Source organism: Neophocaena asiaeorientalis, unplaced genomic scaffold (genome assembly GCF_003031525.2).
Source record: "Neophocaena asiaeorientalis asiaeorientalis breed wild unplaced genomic scaffold, Neophocaena_asiaeorientalis_V1.1 scaffold169, whole genome shotgun sequence".
Taxonomy (NCBI): Eukaryota; Metazoa; Chordata; class Mammalia; order Artiodactyla; family Phocoenidae; genus Neophocaena; species Neophocaena asiaeorientalis.
The window spans coordinates 3,506,808-3,524,245 of NW_020172187.1; the positions used below are offsets into that span (position 1 = coordinate 3,506,808).

Here is a 17,438-nt window from a genome sequence, read left to right on the forward strand (position 1 = left end):
CAGATTTGAAAAGTATTTCTACAAAATCAAGATTGATGTCAAAAGAAATCATGCATTTAATGGACCATGGCATCATAACCATTTTTGAGTGTCTTAACCAAGATCACAGAATTTTGTTCAGTGATATATTTATATTTTTAGTCAGCCTTCTATACAGCCCAACCCCCCAGCCCTCTCCACCACTAGTTTCTACTTATCCTGCATAAATCAGAAGTCTTCACCTTACAAATCACTTCCTCAGTGGGAGTTTTCTCACCTTTGACTTGGTTAGTTCCACGTCATTCATGTAAGTTTCTCATGGTAAGGCTATACCATACATTTTCATGAGTATTACTTTGATGTCTGTCTTTCCGACTGGACACCACTAACAGGTTTCTTAATAAATTTTTAGCTTTCACTGAATCCTTAAATGATTGCTCAACCATTGAATCAACATTAACATGTGTTGAAATGAATATTCTTTGCTGAAGGAAGAGCTGTCTTTGTTAGACAATGAAGTGAAGTAAATTTATGTGCATATTCTGACTATTCAATATTAATCTCCCATTAATTATTTCATCTCAGTGGAGACAGAAAACTACTGATTTTAGTCATGGCTGTATCTAATATGTCAACATAAACCCTGACATGTGTACAAATAATGCACAAACTATGAAATGCCACAAGGCAGTTATGAGACAGAAGAAAAGGGAATATAAGAAAGGAAATGACTTTACAAGTTAGTTGTTAGTTTTTATTTAACATCTATAAGAACATAAATAACCCCCAACTTTTGCTGATTTGAAGAGGGTTATCAGTATTTTGCAATTAATGAAAATAATAGATATTTATTATGAAAACTTCAAAAATGAAGAGCAAAAAATATAAAACAAAAGGCTGGAGCAAACTTGTCATGTTAATAGGTCAAACATGACTGAATACTACCAATTTCATTTTCAGAACCCACTTAAATAAATTTTCAAAACTGAAACAGTCACTGTTAAATTTTGCTGTAGTTCCATCAACAAAAGCATAAAAGATGTATATTAGTTTCCTGGCTGCCATAACAAAGTACCACACACTGGGTAGCTTAAACAACAGAAATTGTTGTTTCACAGTTTTGGAGGTTAGAAGTCCAAACTCAGGGTGTTGGCAGGGCTGGTTCCTGCTGGGAACTGTGAGGGAACGTTCACACCTGTAGTAACTTCTGAGAGCCTCAGGCACCCCTTGGCTTGTAGATGGTGGTCTCCCTCTATCTTCACATGCTCTTCCCTCTGTGTGTGTCTGTCACTGAATCCAAATTTCCCCTATAGATAAGGATTAGGATCTCCTCCAATGACCTAATCTTAACTTGAATATATCTGTTCAAAGATTCTATTTCCAAACAAGGTTATATTCTGTGGTACTGGGGTTTATGCCTCTTTTGAGAGACACAGTTCTACTCCATAACAATATGCAATCTAAAAATATATGAGTGTATATAAATATAGATAGATAGATACATAGACACAGAAATGTATACACTGCTTTCACATAGGCTGTACATGGGCTTTGCAAACATGAAAGTTAACTACTGACTAATATGTCAAATTTTGCTTACCTGGTATTTATTGCTAGTTATATAGATGCTTTCCAGTTACTTGATGTTAGAAATGACACTGGAGCTGGTGTTCTTATCTGGGGCTTGGAGTCCTCTTCCAAGTCCACGGGTTATTGACAGAATTTGTTTTCTTGTGGCCGCTGGACTGAGTCCCAATTTCCCATCAGCCAGGGAACACTTCTTGCTCTAAGATGTCACCCATGGTTTCTTCCTGCATGGTCCCCACATTCACAACTTGGACTTTTGCTTTAGTTCTTCTAGGCCACACAGTGTGAGTCTCTCTGCCTCTTTTGTACCAGTCAGAAAAAATCTCCTTGCTTATAAAGCACTCACTCCATTGGGTTAAACTTACCCCAGGCACTCTCTCCACTGCCATGCAACTGGACACAATCAGAGTGATATTTCATCACAATCATGGGCTTCACCCATACTAGAGGTGGCAGGGGAGATTAGGCATGACTGTGGTAATCGTGGAATTCTGCCAACTATAAATACCCCATTAGTTCATCTTTGCCTTTGTGATGATAACTTTTCTAGAATTCCTGGCATAAAAATTACTAACTTAAAATAAATGCAAACATATGAAGCTTTTAAAACATATTGCTAAAGTCTAATATTCACTCCCACCAGGATGCCCGGAGTACTTGTATACCCGTGCATCCCCAGTAACAGAAATTTATCTCAACATGAGAAACAATACACACAGGTACATGTGCATTATTTTCTGTAGCATGAAAGAAACTTTGCAGACGCATAGCTCTTTACCCCAAAATACTTCCATATTTTCAAAGGTTAAGAATATTCAATTACATGATCACAGTAAATTATTAAATTGTTTCTCATCAAATATTTACTCACTAGTTTTAGCATGCTTTGAAGGAAGCCCTGCAATCTTACCCATTCATGACCCAAAGAAAATACTGTCTGGGGACACATGCACACACACATAATTATAAATTTGTTTATAATTTTTAAGTGTTTTATACAGAAAATGTCTTAGGCTATCTACTTCTCTCATTTTCTGAAAACAAGTGTCTTTTTATTATTTTTAATCCACACTGTATATATTATGAAAACATTTTATTGAAGATCTCCGATTCATCTTCACTTTCAAAAATATAAAATTGTATCCTTACTCACGGAACTTCAGTAATCAGTAAGTCATCATTTTTCCTACTCTTTTGATCCCTAAGTCATCATTACTTCATAGGCTAGTTTTTCAATATTATTATTTCAATTATTTAAGTATAGCACTCAGATATTATAACGTATTATCTTTTTGGCAGAAGCTATAAACTACTCTGAAATATATTCTTGTGAAGGTTAAAGAATAGCAAGCAGTTCCTTTTAGAGAATTTAAGCATGTGGAAACAGGAATTTAACTTATCCATCTTAACATTGTGCCTTTTTTTACTTAATATAAATAACAACCATCAGAGAGCAATAATAAAAAGAGAGCACTAAAAATATCACCAGCACTTAAAATGTACCCAAATTTTCATAACATTGTAATAAGTATATTTTTACATTATTTTTTATTACATTTACTTTTTAAATTCATCCTCAAGCTAGACTTATAATTTCAGTTTAAATATAATCCTGAAATTATACATGAGAAAATCTTATGGATATTTATAAATGTAAAATTTACATCATTGATCAAGGTCACACAGCTGACAATTCCCAGAGATCTTATTCATCTCTGTGTCGTCTCCATGTCAAGAATTCCAAAGCCTTAGCTCTGAATACCGTACTTCCTGAATATTTCACTCTATACTGTCTTTGCTTCTGTTTAATCAAATGAACCTTCTGGAGAACTCCCCATGGAGTCAGTTTCAGATCCAAGATTACATACAGGATTGATGTTCCCAGTAAGAATCCAATATTATAATTTGTCTAAAATAGTTCTACTTTAGGTCATTTAAACAAATCATTGAATTCTTAAGTCTTCTGTTTTATTTGTTGATTCAAACATACGACTGCTGCGGTGCCTGGTTTTCAATGTTCCATCACTCAGAAATGTGTTCATTAAAATCTCCTAATCACCTAGCATTCAGCCTGGACTTTAACGCTGAGATAGACCTAAAACTTCCTATTAGTTGGGTGGCAAAGTAAAATAGTAAACAGTATTTATTCCCCAAAGAAATTCAGCTATATCATAAAGGCTTAGTTGATGTGAAATAATAAAGTTCTGATGAATGGAATCCTAAAGAACTATTTCTAGTTATTTGCTCGCTAAATTAGGAATTTAAAGAAAAAAAAAAAGCTTTATATAGAAAAGAATTACCAATGAAGGAGTTTAGGCAGCTGACATGCTGATGCTGCATTCTGTAAGCTCATACAGAGATTCCTCCCACCCAGTAATACGCGTTATTTTGATTCAGAGCTATGTATCACAGGTAAGTGATCGTGACATGCTCTGTTAGCAATTGCAAGGAAGACCACCATATCAACCACACAAAAAGTATATTTAGGTCGGGTAGGCAGAAATCAGGAATTGGTTTGCAGAACACATTATTTCCATACATATATATGTTTTTCTTCTCATTATGCTTTCATAAGGTCATATTATAACGTTCTACTATTTCTTTGGGTATTAGTATATTTAAAGTGGGAAATGATAAGTATAAATATACTAGCTTTGCAATAATTCTTAGGAGTATAGTTTCTGTCATCAGAGAGTATGCATTTCTAAAAGGCATTTGAACATTAAAAAATAACAATTTTATAAATTCTGTTATGATTCTGTCTCACAATAGAAAGACAGATTTTCTGTGTTATTTTTTCTTGTTCTCTTAGTTCTTACTCACTCCTCTCCATCTCAAATCTTTTATTTTATAAGAAGACCAAATACTGTATTAAGGCTCAGTTAACTTCAACAAAAAAATTACAAACAAGCAACTAAACTAATTCAATGAAAAACATACTTAGAATATTTATGGCTCATAAAAACCGGAAGTTCACTTATGCTGCTAACTTCAGGCATAGCTGGATCCAGGGATGACTCAGTCCAGAAATTATTTCTCTGTCTTTTGATTCTACTCCCCTGTATATATTGGCTTTAGCTGAAGGTGAACTCCATACACAGAGTGAGAAAAACTGCTGTTGATAACCTAGACCTCAATCTTCTCAGGCTACAGTCTGAAAGAAAGACCAAATCAACTCATAAGAAAACTATTTGGCATTGCTTGAGTCAAATCCTCACCTCCAATCCAAACCAAAGGGGGTTTGTAATAGAGCAGGTTGGACCGCTTCTACCCTTTAGATGACACAACGTAGGATTCCACTTTAACCTCAGACCACCGCTCTCCCACCTGGCCCCCTGCCCTACCCACAGGCACTCAGGATTCCCTTAGCGGAATGGATGCTGAGCATACAGACAGCACAGACCTTCTGTGGGTGGGATGATCACACTTATCACATTGCCTGAAATAGTTCTGGTTCATGCCTGTTGTTTTTCTGTGCTAATTAATAGGAGGATCTCCTTTAATCCTCAAAGTATGTAGACTTAGATGCAAATTATAACGTCATTTTATCTGTGCATAAGAGCACATCTCTTTTCTCCTGAGAATGGAAGTAGGTGCATTTAGAAGAACTAACAAGTTGAAAATATTTTCTTTTCTTTTTTATTTCTATTAATTACAGAGTGGGTACAAGATTCTTCTACCCTTTCAAGGTAAAGAAGGGCTTTAGAAAGAATGAAAAGAACAGATAGCTTGTTTTTGGTAATGTAGCAGTTGGACCCATGTTGAACCTCTGGCAGAAATTTTGATTGCTCCCAAAGTGAATGTGAGTTTTCTGCACAGGCACTATTTCATTCATTATTTCTCCAAAGAAGAGGAAACCTATACATATTGGAACAGATGGATCATATGGGTAAAATGATATATAGACAAGGGCACAGTATTGAAGGGGCCACATCACATGTCCCATGCTCACTCACAGTAAAAGATCTTAAAATCCCTGGGGGAAAAATGTATTTCAATTGTAAATATAAGAAAATATACGTATACAACTATGGAGAGATCCAGAAGATAATATATAATAGTATATTAAATTTCAGCTGTCTTAATTTATAAAATGTGATCACATTTCTATATGTTCTGAAAACACGTAAACATAAAAGTTTATCAAAGTAGAAGTTAAATCCAAACACAAACTCTGAGTAATATTTCAAACAAAAGCTGCTATGATTTAAGGTGATTTTACTTTAAATAATAGTCACAACAAACAGGCTACGGGAGAATCAAACAATAGGAATTTATTTCCCCCAAATAAGAAATCCAGAAATTGGTGATTCCAGGTTTGTTTCAGCAGCTCAATGATGTCATCAAGTAGGTAGGATCATTCTGCCTTTCTGTTCTGCTCTGCACAGCCTGTCTGCACTTTTTGTTTTCTTGGACACAGTGGTTGCAACACCTGCAACTTTTTTAAGCGTGAAAGGAAAGCTGAAAGTGAAATCAAGTGTTCTTTTCTCAAAGTGGTCCTCACCCCCTGCTGTAGTGTCTGTGTGCCTGTGTGTACGTGTATGTATGTGTGTGTGTGAGATATATTGCTCTTCTTATGCTACACCAACACATGGGACCCACACCTGTGTGTGATTTTCTCTCTGGAACATATAATCTCTACTGTGTCAAGTAGCAAAACAATATAATTTTGAGCAGTTCTATTGTGATGATACTTCTTTACAATTCAAGACAAAATCTACCCCTCTACCTGGTAAGGAAGGCTTTCATTTCAACTCAACAGTTTTTGTTAAGTAGAAATGTCACCTAAGTAACTGGAGGAGATACCAAAAGCCCTAAGCTTCTTGGTTAGGACAGCTGACCTTAGATTCTGAGCTCAGTGCCCCACAGCCATTTATCCAAGATTAGACACTCAATGTGCTTAGTGAATACAAAGAACAGGAGGGAAGATTCAAATGTTATTTTTGTTTTCATCATGAAGTATAATAAAGCCAATTTTTCTGTCCTTTGCATGCATGTAATTCTTCAGTGTAGGGGATTCCCATATAATGCCTTTTCTCCAAAAACATGAATAGGACTTTTTAATTAAGGTATTTTCACTTTGTAACTTAAACGTCTATTCTACCTTTGGGGCTTATGTAGTGAAAATAGGAAAAAAAATATTTGTATAATGCTAATAATTAACCATAGTTTTAAAAATTCACAAAGTTGATCAAGAATTTTCATATAATAGGAACTTCTGTGAAGGTTATTAAAATGGCTTTTGTTCACCTTCTAAGACCTGCCTTAAAGTTTTATTGGCATGTTTTATCTAACTCTACTTCAAAACTCATGTCTTTGCTTTTCCTTCATTGAGTATATTCCTAGCATTTTTCTTCTGATTGTTATCCAGGCATAGACTTCTTTTGAGTTACAGATAAGAAGCAGGGGTTATGAATTCATATGTTGAGGCCTTAACCCCTGGAATTTGACTATATTTGGAGATAAGATATTTAAAGAAGTAATAAAGGCAAAATGAGGTCATATGAGTGGGACCTCATCCAATATGATTGAGGTCCTTCAAGAAGAGGGGCTGAAGACACAGACAGAGGGAAGACCATGTGAAAACATCAGAAGAGGACAGCCTTCTACAAGCCAATGAGAGTGTCCTCAGAAGAAACCACCCCTGCTGACACCTTTATCTAGAATAACTGGGACCTCATCCAATATGACTGAGGTCCTTCAAGAAGAGGGCTGAAGACACAGACAGAGGGAAGACCATGTGAAAACATCAGAAGAGGACAGCCTTCTACAAGCCAATGAGAGTGTCCTCAGAAGAAACCACCCCTGCTGACACCTTTATCTAGAACATGTAGCTTCCAGAATTGTGAGAAAATGGATTTCTATTTTTTAAGCCACCCCATCTGTGTTACTTTTGTCAGCCCTAACAAAAAACACAGGCAGGCAAGAAAGTGAACAAGAAAGAAAATTCCTGAAGCAACTAAGGCACTGTTAAAAATATAAAATCATTAAAGACAAATTAGTGAACTGAATACATTGTCATCTTATTAAAATATTACTTGGTAGGGAACTAGGAACACCTGCATCATGTTCTTAACATCCCTAAAAATTCCAGAGGGAAAGACGTGTTCAAGGAAAATGCTTAAAATGAGCTCACTTTGTTACTTTGAGGCTATGGCTTTAAACTCCCTCCTCCCCAGTACAAAATATTTGATGACAGATGATGTCAAGGAGGATGTTTTTGGCCCAATGAAGATAGTCTAAAAATATACAGGCTGGATGGCCTGCTTCTTCTAGGAATCTCTCAAAATATGAATGCTGAAGAGAACATGAAAAATGGAGAGAAGTTCCTTGAGCCCAGACAGGAGCTGCATCTTGTGGAGGTAGAGTAGCCAGCTGCATAATATTTAACAGATCATAATAATTATAATTAAAACAGGATACATTTATTGACTTTAATAGACAGTTTTTTTAGTTTTTGTATTTTTTACAAACACAATTGACATTTTCACTATTTCAGATATATTAGAGAATCTGGTTAGAACTTCTGTAGGGAAGCAACATGTAGCTATCTATAACTAAATGCCATTTCAAAAAGAAGCAGAGTCTGTTAGAAGTTTATCCCTAAATGTATATTTACATTAAAGTTTGAAAAGCACTTACACAGATTGTGCTCTCTGACCATAATGTACTCATATTAGAAATAAAAAATGAAAATACAACATAGTTATTTCACAGCTAGGAGTTTTATAGAGTTCATGACATACTTCTTGCAACCCATCTTTTTGATAAATGTGACTCTACTATGAAAATCAGTTTCTATAATTGGAGCTCAGATTTGTTTTTCTTCCTATCAGTTTTCTAATGACACACTTGCAAATTAGAGAGAATGATCCTAAGTAAATATACAGTTTGGTAAATAAGTAGAGGTCAGAATAATCAGTATTTTTTTTTTGGCGGTACGCAGGCCTCTCACTGTTGTGGTCTCTCCCGTTGCGGAGCACAGGCTCCAGACGTGCAGGCTCAGCAGCCATGGCTCACAGGCCTAGCCACTCCGCAACATGGGGGATCTTCCCGGACCGGGGCAAGAACTCGTGTTCCCTGCATTGGCAGGCGGACTCTCAACCATTGTGCCACCAGGGAAGCCCTCAGTATTTTAATAAGCCTAATAGAAGCCATAGATGCTCTTGAGAGAAATAAATTATCTGGATATAAACAATCCCAAAGGCATTTCTTAAAGTTCAATTTATGCAGTGATTTATTCATTATGAGCTGATGTAGGCTGATGAGTGGCAGGTTAGTTTTTTAATTCCTTTACATTATTTCACGGAGAATTATAGAAGCATTTATGTCTTATGTTGGAGAATTCCTCACCATATTGGCTATATTAGCTATATTAGTTACACACAATTAAAATACTTTCAGAAATTTCTGATTCCACACTGAGCTAGAACATATTACATTCAAATATTATCTTTGAACTAAAGTCCAGAAATAGCATAAATAGCAATTATTTAGAAAGAAGTATACTTTGTACATTTCCATTTCTCTGTTATGCCTTGTGGCAAGATGGAAAAAATTGCCATGATTCAGACTTTTCATTTTGGTACAGTCATATGCATAAAAAGATGGAAATTAGAGAAGTACAATAATTTTCAAAATATGTAATATACTGTTAAGTACAAGGGATCTTTTTTCCCCTGAGTATTTGTTATTTAGTGATATTTTTCCAAACCTTGCTGCTCTAGGATTGTGTTGAAATAAAAAAATGTCACTTTTAATATTAACCCTAACTCAAATATGGCTCTGAAATAAATACTATATTGAGATATCAGGAATCTGTCCCTTGATAACTTGCAGAAAATACAATGTAAATACAAGGGAAATCAACTTAAGAGTAAAATTTAAAATCTTGCTAAAGATACAGGATCCTGTGAAACTAACCAAAGTTCTGCTGGGGAATTGCTTCAATCACACTCTATGCCCATGAGGATTGGACAGAGTTAGACTGGTTAAAATGGAAGAAGAGAAAGTCAATAAGAAAATAAAAAACAGAGGCCATTTAAAAGATAATAATTTATATATTAAAGATTAAGAGAGACAATTGGAAATCTGAAGAAGGCTTAAAATAATTTCATTAAAATATCATTAGTCAAAGGAGAAATAAATGATGCAATAAGATAATATGGTGTATGTTGAGGTTGGGGGCATGTTGGAAACCACAAAACTCATAATTTTAAATGTGCTTTCGTGAAACCTCAGATAAACTTTAGAAATGTATATATTTTACTGTTTAAAAATCAATTTTTTTTCACCATTTAATGTGAAATCCTGGTTCCCTTTAATCTTGGTTTTGTTTTATACTGTATAACCTCCTGAGCCTCCATTTCATATATATTCATACATATACACACACAAAAATACACATATATACCAAATGGCTTATGTGTAAACAGTTATTGAAATAAAACACATTTGAAATGTAAAAACTTAGGATGCTAAACAGCTCTAGCATGTTGCCTCCTCAAACATAATTACTGTTCGTTCCCCAAAAAGAAGTAGTGTAAAACTGATTTCCCTGTGAAAAGAGACTTAATTTCTCTAACAGCATACATACTGTGTGTCCACATATGTAGACAAATGTCCACAAAGAATAAAACATCTTTTAAATGTAATATTGGGATGGAGGGTAGGAGGGGAAATCTGCTTATTGGAAGAAACTGTTCTTCCAGAGATGTGTAGTCATGATAGTCAGAAATCTGGAAATTATGTTTTATTAATGAATGAGTTAAGAAACTTGGAAATTTCCCATATAAGGGGGAAAACATTTAGCAAAATGTAAGTTATGGTCAAGTGTTTAGGAAATGGGTTGGAATGTTCATGGATTTCTGCAATCAATAGAATGCCATCCAATGAGTGGAAGAAGAAGAGAATAGTTAATAGCATTATAATAACACTATGGCAAAAGACTTGATGCTTTGCAAGTATTAAAAAAGTAATGATGGCTCAACTTAATTTACTTGTTGTCAATAGAGCTTTTGAAATACCAGGTAGGTTGCCTCCTGAAGTTGTGTGCTCTTTAACATTGGATGGGGCCTGCAGAATACAACTCACTACCTCTTGAATACTTTTCTTAAGCCACTCTAGCACTAGAAATTTTGGATCTTTAAGTGAAACAAAACTTTAAAGAGATTTAGTCAGAATCTTCTTTCATAACTGGGTTAATTTGTGGGTCAGGATTTAGACTGACTCTTGCCATGGGAACACTATGTTTACTACGGTATCTACTAAAATTGTGCCTGACAAGTGAATTATTTTTAATTTAAACTCAGGCCAGAGAGAGGGCTCCAATTACTGGTAGCCTAAAAATATTGTCAATCTTGGATTGTGTTCTAAGGATTGACAAGTGGATGCAAATGACCTTCCAAAGTGCCTAGCATATAGGTAGGACGTTTAGCTAGCCTTAATTATGTAATGTTTGCTAACTGGAATATCACAGTATACTGTAAATATGCAAGCTTTCTTAATAATGAGTATTTGCTTTGAGAAAATAGTTCTAATCACAATAGAGTAATATAGGCATAGTGATAAAATTTATAATAGATTTAGATAAGTTTCATTGCCCAAGTTGGTTCTGATTATTTGCTTATTATCTCTTAAAAATAATCCCCCAAATAACAGTCTACTTTTTTATATTAAATTAATTATTCCTAAAAGTAGAAAATAGAAGAAAAAATTTCTCTTAACATAAGATCTCAGTGTAGTTGAAGTGCATTAAATTCCTTCCTCCATTTATTTTGAAAACGTATTTAACATACACAGTAGGTTGGGCTCCACGTGTAGCAAATACAGCAGGTGCTTTTGTTGCTTATCATCCCATAACAGCTGTGCTGGACAGTCCCTAGCCACACCACTAGATCCCATCTCAGCTGTCTCTGCTCTTATGTCTTGGACTTCTTCGGAAGCTGAGGGATCTTATTGGGGACACATGGAGGATAACTACCCACAAATCAGCCCAGACATGTGGGTAGGCTAATGCACTGAGGGCAACCTTGACCAAAGTAGACAAAAGGCAATGTACAGCTGCTCCATCTCTCAAGGATTCCAGGGAAAACTTCTGATGTGCCTTCTTCCTAGATCTTCAGAAGGTCCTCTTAGTTACCTGTTGCTGTGTAACAAACTACCCCCCAAATTCAATGGCTTGAAACAGCAGCACTTGTCTATTAATTACTTATTATTCTGTGGCTCAGGAGTTTAGGAATGGCTCATCTGGGTGGTTCTGTCTCAGGACTGCTCATTAGGTTGCAACCAAGATGTCAGTTGGGTTACAGTCGTATGAAGACTTTACTGGGGCTAAAATATCCTCTTTCAAGTTCCCTCATGCAGCTGTTGCCCAGAGGCTTCAGTTCTTCTCCATGTAACCATCTCCACAGTGTTGTCTGAGTATCCTTACTACAGAATAGCTGGCTAGCCCAAGAAAAGTAAAGAGAGAAGGAAGAGAAGGCACACTTCGATCATCATTTAGCAGTGAATCACTAAGTACAACATACACTCAGTGAGAGAAGAAAATAGAGAAAGGTGGGACTGAGCCCCAGCACACACAGTGCTTACCCTTATTTTAAAAGTTTACTGACTATCCTGTAATCAACCTTAGTCAATATTTTCTATAGTACAGGCATAGGTATTTTATAGTACATACATTCATTCATGCACACATATGTATATACCAAGCTACCTATGTTTAAAATAGAATGGAAAGAGTAAAGTCTACAGTGATTTAGCTCTATGATGCCTGAGTCTTTTTATTTTCCCTTTTTCTTTGTGGCTATGGTTGCTTTTAGATCAATTGGCCTTAATTTCACTGAAAATACTAATAGATATCCATTAAATTATCTCCTATAAATCAGCTACTAATAAATAGTAGTTGATAATACATGACTACTTCATGTCCTTAATTTTATAATAAATGACTACTTCATGTCCTTAATAATAAATAAATGACTACTTCATGTCCTTAATTTTATTCTTATTTTTGCAAATATTACCTGTACAATATGGACTCATGTGTATTATATAGAGATATGTATTTTTCACTTTTCTTTCTTAGATGTCTCCCTGGATTTTCTGGGAAATTTTGTGAAATTAACATAAATGAAAGTTCTTCATCACCGTGTTTAAATGGTGTGAACTGCAAGGATCACATCAATGGATATATTTGCAAATGTCAACAAGGTAATTATAAAAAAGTAATGATCATGCAAATGTCACATTTATTTACAAAAGATATGTATTTATATATGTGTATTGTATATGTGTGTATTTGTACAATTTTGACAATCAACTCACTAATAATGTTGTTGACTATCAACCAGCTTCTAAGCGATGATTACACTTAAAAAATATGAAATTGTTGTTCTGTGATACTAGTAATCAATCCTTTAGGCTATCAGCAAGAAATCCTGGTGCTTAGATCATGGTATCTCACTACAGGTATTTTCAAAATTTATGTAAGCTTCAAATTCCTGATCTTTATCTATATCCATTGTGCCTATTGCACAAGTCCTTTGTAAAAACTGGCTCATTAATATTTACATTATTATTACTGCCAATGATCATCAGTATAGAGATGGACTGGTTGGGTGAACTGATTTTATTCAAGAGGAACTTTTTTATTAACAACAGGTCTTTTGGGCCATTTCTGCCTTTGCTCATATTATCTTTAACTGTATACTGATATAAACAAGTTGTGTCCAGGAATCTTCTTCCCTCTCTTTCCTCTAGTTTTCTAAACTTTCAAATTTGTTGCTTTCTACCTATGACTTCTATCACTCATCTTACCTTCAAAATTTAGTTTCATCCACCTCAAAATGATGTTGAATATGTGAATTTCCTTGAGCAATAATAATCTCACAAAAATATATGTGGGGGATATTTTTGGTCACTAAAAAAGAATTCTCACTATTCACAAACCCCAGAGAAGACTTAAGATAGCTTGTGGATACCCCAGAGTCTGGGCTCCTGGTTATTTGAACCTCCAGAGGAAATAACAGCCAATAATTCTTACAGATAAAAGAAGTAGAATAAAGCTTACAATGCTCTGACAGAAGAAATAAATACCATTTAAAAGCTATTGCTTTTCCCCCAAACAATATCTTTCTCAGACAGCAGAAGCCAGAAGAACTACAATCCTGCAGACTGTGGAACGAAAATCACATTCACAGAAAGATAGACAAGATGAAAATGCAGAGGGTTTTGTACCAGATGAAGGAACAAGATAAAAGCCCAGAAAACCAACTAAATGAAGTGGAGATAGGCAACCTTCTAGAAAAATAATTCAAAAAATGATAGTGAAGATGATCCAGCACCTCAGAAAAAGAATGGAGACAAAGATCAAGAAGATGTAAGAAATGTTTAACAAAGACCTAGAAGAATTAAACAACAAACATCTAGAAGAATTAAAGAACAAACAAACAGAGGTGAACAATACAATAACTGAAGTGAAAAATAAACTAGAAGGGATCAATAGCAGAATAACTGAGGCAGGAGAAAGGAAAAGTGACCTGGAAGACAGAATGGTGGAATTCAATGCTGCAGAAAAAATTAAAGAAAAAAGAATGAAAATAAATGAAGACAGCCTAAGAGACCTCTGGGACAACATTAAATGCAACAACATTCACATAATAAGGGTCCCAGAAGGAGAAGAGAGAGATAAAGGACCTGAGAAAATATATGAAGTGATTATAGTAGAAAACTTCCCTAACAAGGAAAGGAAATAGCCAGCCATGTCCAGGGAGTGCAGAGAGTCCCATAAAGGATAAACCCAAGGAGAAACATGCCAAGCCACAGAGTAATCAAATTGACAAAAATTAAAGACAAATTATGAAAAGCAACAAGGGAAAAGTGACAAATAAAATACAAGGGAACTCCCATAAGGTTAACAGCTGATTTCTCAGCAGAAACTCTAGAAGCCAGAAGGGAATGAGACCATATATTTAAAGTGATGTAAGGGAAGAAACTACAACCACGATTACTCTACACAACAAGGATTTCATTCAGATTTGATGGGGAAATAAAAAGCTTTACAGACAAGCAAAAGCTAAGATAATTCAGCATCACCAAACCAGCTCTACAAGAATGGCTAAAGGAACTTCTCTAAGTAGGAAACATAAGAAAAGGAAAGAACCTACAAAAACAAACACAAAACAATTAAGAAAATGGTAATAGGAATAAACATATTGATAATTGCCTTGAATGTGAATGGACTAAATTCTCCAACCAAAACAAACAGGCTCACTCAATGGATACAAAAACAAGACCTATATATATGCTGTCGACAAGAGACCCACTTCAGACCAAGGGACACATACAGACTGAAAGTGAGGGGATAGAAAAAGATAGCCCATGCAAATGGAAATCAAAAGAAACCTGGACTTGCAATACTCATATCAGATAAAATAGATTTAAAATAAAGAGTGTTACAAGAAACAAGGGAGGACACTACATAATGATCAAGGGATCAATCCAAGAAGAAGATATAACAATTATAAATATCTATGCACCCAACATAGGAGCACCTCAACACATAAGGCAGATGCTAACAGCTATAAAAGAGGAAATCAACAGTAACACAATAATAATAGGGGACTTTAACACCTCACTAACACCAATGGACAGATCATCCAGACAGAAAATTAATAAGGAAACACAAGCTGTAAATGACACAATAGACCAGATAGATGTAATTGGTATTTATAGGACATTCTATCTGAAGACAGCAGATTTCACTTTCTTCTCAAGGGCACATGGAACATGATCCAGGATAGATCACATCTTGGGTCACAAATCAAGCCTTGGTAAATTTAAGAAAATTGAAATCCTATCAAGCATCTTTTCCGACCACAACGCTATGAGATTAGAAATAAATTACAAGGAAAAAATGTAAAAAGCACAAATACATGGAGGCTAAACAGTACTTCACTAAATAACCAAGGGATCTCTGACAAAATCAAAGAGGAAATTACAATATACCTAGAGACAAATGATAATGAAAACATGACAATCCAAAACCTATGGGATGCAGCAAAAGATGTTGTAAGAGGGAAGTTTATAGCAATACAATCCTACCTGAAGAAACAAGAAAAATCTCAAACAATTTAATCTTACACCTAAAGGAACTAGAGAAAGAAAAACAAACAAACTCCAAAGTTAGTAGAAGGAAAGAAATCATAAAGATCAGAGCAGAAATAAATGAAATAGAAAAAAAGAAAACAATAGCAAAGATCAATAAAACTAAAAGCTGGTTCTTTGAGAAGATAAACAAAGTTGACAAACCTTTAGTCAGAATCATCAAGAAAAAGAGAGAGAGTACTCAAATCAATAAAATTAGAAATGAAAAAGGTGAAGTTACATTGGACACCACAGAAATACAAAGCATCATAAGAGACTACTACAGCAGCTCTATGCCAATAAAATGGACAGCCTGGAAGAAATGGACAGATTCTTAGAAAGGTATAACCTTCCAAGATTAAACCAAGAAGAAATAAAAAACATGAACAGACCAATCACAAGAAATGAAATTGAAACTGTGATTAAAAATCTTCCAACAAACAAAAGTCCATGACCAGATGGCTTCACAGGTGAATTCTATCAAACATTTAGAGAAGAGCTAACACCCATCCTTCTCAAACACTTCCGAAAACTTGCAGAGAAAGGGATACTCCCAAACTCACTGTACAAGACCACAATCACCCTGATACCAAAGATAGTACAAAAAAAGAAAATTACAGACCAATATCACTGATGAATATAATGCAAAAATCCTCAACAGAATACTAGCAAACAGAATCCAACAGCACATTAAAAGGATCATACACGATGATCAAGTGAGATTTATAACAGGGATGCAAGGATTCTTCAATATATGCAAACCACTTAACGTGATACACCATATTAACAAATTGAAGACTAAAAGCCCTGTGATCCTCTCAGTAGATGCACAAAAAGCTTTTAACAAAATTCAAAACCCATTTATGATAAAAACTCTCCAGAAAGTGGGCATAGAGGAAACCTACCTCAACATAATAAAGGCCATATATGACAAACCCACAGCAAACATCATTCTCAAAGGTGAAAATCTGAAAGCATTTGCTGTAAGATCAGGAACATAACAGGATGTCCATTCTCACCACTATTATTCAACATAGTTTTGGAAGTTTTAGCCACAGCAATCAGAGAAGAAAAAGAAATAAAATGAATACAAATTGGAAAAGAAGTAAACCTGTCACTATCATGGATGACATGATACTATACATGTATAATCCTAAAGATACCATCAGAAGACAACTAGAGCTAATCAATGAATTGGTAAAGTTGCAGGATACAAAATTAATGCACAGAAATCTTTTGCATTCCTATACATTAACAACAAAAGATCAGAAAAATAAATTAAGGAAACAGTCCCATTCACCATTGCAATAAAAAGAATAAAATAACTAGGAATAAACCTACCTAAGGAGACAAAAGACCTGAATGCAGAAAACTACAAGACACTGATGAAAGAAATCAAAGGTGAAACTAACAGATGGAGATATATACCATGTTCTTGGATTGGAAAAATCAATATTGTGAAAATGACTATACTACCCAAAACAATCTACAGATTCAATGCAATCTCTATCAAATTACCCATGACATTTTTTACAGAACTAGAACAAAAAATCTTAAAATTTGTATGCAGACACAAAAGACCCCAAATAGCAAAGGCAATCCTGAGGAAAAAATAAACAGAGCTGGAGGAATCAGGCTCCCTGACTTAAGACTATACTACAAAGCTACAGTAATCAAGACAATATGGTACTGGCACAAAAACAGAAATATAGATCAATGGAACAGGA

At 34.9% G+C, this 17,438-nt stretch overlaps 1 protein-coding gene across 1 annotated transcript in view; it reads left to right on the forward strand.

Moving 5' to 3' along the window:
* Positions 1 to 17,438, forward strand: part of EYS (EGF-like photoreceptor maintenance factor) — a 1,631,219-nt gene that overhangs the window by 736,831 nt on the left and 876,950 nt on the right.